Source organism: Leptonychotes weddellii, chromosome 4 (genome assembly GCF_054177405.1).
Source record: "Leptonychotes weddellii isolate Sample4059 chromosome 4, ASM5417740v2, whole genome shotgun sequence".
Taxonomy (NCBI): domain Eukaryota; kingdom Metazoa; phylum Chordata; class Mammalia; order Carnivora; family Phocidae; genus Leptonychotes; species Leptonychotes weddellii.
Window position 1 is genome coordinate 66,825,445 of NC_138372.1, and position 2,944 is coordinate 66,828,388.

General features: G+C 36.9%; 1 pseudogene; it reads right to left on the reverse strand.

The window, feature by feature from the left end:
* Positions 1-2,091: 2,091 nt before the first annotated feature.
* LOC102726512 (histone H2A.Z pseudogene) lies at positions 2,092-2,649 on the reverse strand (annotated as a pseudogene).
* Positions 2,650-2,944: the final 295 nt, after the last annotated feature.

Genomic DNA, 2,944 nt, shown 5'->3' on the forward strand with positions numbered 1-2,944 from the left:
TCCTACCAGCTGTTCATGAGAATTCCAGTTTCTCTCTTCTTGTGAAGACTTGGTATGGTATGGTCATTTAATTTTAGCCATTTTAATATGTGTGGTATCTCATTGTGCTTTTAATTTTCTTTTCCCTAATGAGTAGGAATTTTGAACATCTCTTCACATTCTTTTTTTTTTTTTTTTTTAAAGATTTTATTTATTTATTTGACAGAGAGAGATATAGCGAGAGCAGGAACACAAGCAGGGGGAGTGGAAGAGGGAGAAGCAGGCTTCCTGCCGAGCAGGGAGCCCGATGTGGGACTCGATCCCAGGACCCTGGGATCATGACCTGAGCCGAAGGCAGACGCTGAACGACTGAGCCACCCAGGCGCCCCATCTCTTCACATTCTTATCTGTTATCTGTATCTCCTTTGGGGTAGTATCCAAATCTTTGTCCATTCAGAAAACTTAGGTTGGTTGTTTTCTGCATATACTAGATGCAAATCTTTTGTTGGCTGTATATTTTGCAAATGTTACCTCCTCTTCTGTGGCTTTCCTTTTAATTTTCATGTCTTTTGATTTCAGTGAAGTTGAATATATTAATTTTTGCTTTTGTTGTTCTTGCTTGTGATATATTTAAGAAATATTTGCAAACCCACAGTTACTAGGCTTGTATTTTTTCCTAGAAGTTTTATAATTTTAGTTTCTATGTTTAGGTCTCTGATCCATTTTGATTTTGTTTTTCTATGTAGTGTGAAGTATGTTTTTAAACATATGGCTATCCTTGTTCCTATGTCATATATTTGAAAAAGTTACCAGTTTTCCTATTGAACTGCCTTGCTAACTTTGTCAAAAATCAATTGATCATATATGTATGGTTATATTTTTAGATTAACTGTTCTGTTTCTTTGATCTTGGTGTCTGTCTTTACACCAATACTACACTGTCTTGATTACTGTAACTTGATAATATTCTTGAGATAAAGTAGTGTACATTCTCTAATTCTGATCTTTTTCAAAATTGTTTTAGCTGTTCTAGATCCTTTGCATTTCCATATAAGTTTTAGAGTTGAATTATACCAAATATTTATACCAAAAAGCCTGCTAGAATTTTAATTGGAAGTGCATGGCATCTATATATAAATTTGGGACAGAATTGACATCTTAACAATAGTCTTTGAATCATGAACATGGTGTATCTATTTAGGTCTCATTTAATTTTTCTCAGCAGTGTTTTGTAATTTTTACTGTATGTCTTATATATCTTTTTGAAAATTTATCCATATTCCTATGCTTTTTTAAATGGTAGTTTTGAAACTTTTAATATTTGATATTGGCATATAGAAATAAATTGACATGTGTTACTGATTTTTGTATACCGTAACCTTGCTAAACTCATTAATTCTCCTAGGTCTTTTGTAGATTCCTTAGGAATTTCTGCAGAGACAACTATGTTTTCTGCAACAAAAGGCAGTTTTACTTTTTGCTCTTTAATTTGTGTGCCTTTATTTCATTTTCTTACCTTACTGCACTGGCTAGAGCCTCCAGGACAGTATTTCATAAAAGTGGTGAGAATGGACATTCTTGCTATATTACTAATCTTAGGGTAGAAACATCCAGTGTTTCAGTAATGCTGTTAGCTATAGAGTTCTCAAAGGTATCCTTTTATCATTTTGAGGAAATTCCCTTCTATTCCTACTGTGCTGAGATTTTTATCATGAATGGATATTGGATTTTGTCAAATGCTTTCCCTGCATGTATTAAGATGATCATATCGTTTTTCTTTTTTAGTTTGTTAATATGATGAATTGCATTGACTTTTTAATGTTAAACCAACTTTGAATTCCCACATGGGTTTGATGATTCTCCTTTTATGTATTATACTCACTTAACTAAATTTTGCCTCTGTGTTCCTATGGGATTTGGTCTATAGTAGTTTTTTTGGGGGGGAGGAGGCATATGATCTTTATTGAGCTTATCCACTGGAATGGAAATAATGTCTGTATGGAACCAAATGTTTGTTACTATAACTTCTGCCTCACAATTAAAATCCAAACAATTTTTTAAAAACAGTCAACTCAGTCAAAATGCACTAAAGAATCAGTAGCTTCTTTGAAGCCACAGTAACACAGTAACATGGTTGAGGCGCGAATGCAGAAATTTGGTTGGTTGGAAAGCTAATTAAATTTCCAACTTGCTCAAATAGGATTACAGAAAAGCGAAATTGTGTTTTTCACAGAAATAGAGTCCCCTGGAATCACAACACTGGACAGCTGTTAAGAGTATTTAGAGTCCTGAGATAATAAGGAATCCAGGCATCCTTTCAACAGTCTTCAGTTGTCCTTTCCTCCCAATCAGAGATTTGTGGATGTGTGGAATGACACCACCACCAGCAATTGTAGCCTTGACCAGAGAGTCCAACTCTTCATCTCTAGGAATAGCAAGTTGCAAGCAAGCAGGGGCTAGTATGCTTTACCTTCAACTCTTTTGATGCTGTCCTGCCAACTCAGGTACCTCTGCAGTGAGATACTCCAGGCTGGCTGAGCCGTACACCACAGCAGGTGTTGGCCCGTGTCGATGAGTATGGCCCACCGGCAGCTGCAAGCCAGCTCTCTGCAAGCGGAAACTGCCTTTGTCTTGGCCTCTCCAGAGTCACCCCAGCCTTTCTGCCAGCCATGTCGAATTCTGCTGAAACTCAAACAAGCAAGGCAGAGCAAGGACTAGTCAGGCAGCCAGCGAGATCCTGCCACCTAGTCCTCTGTTGTAGTGTGCTTTCCAACTCTGTAGTGTGCTTTCCAAATATCTGTCTCTTTCTGGTATCACAGTAATGGTGGCTGCGTAGAGTGAGTTGGGAAGTGTTCTGTCTTCAGTTTTCTTTAAGTTTGTGTTGAATTGGTATTTTTCTTAAATGTTTGGTAGAATTTCCTAGTGAAGCAATCTGGGCCTATTGTTTTATATGTAGGAAGGTCCGT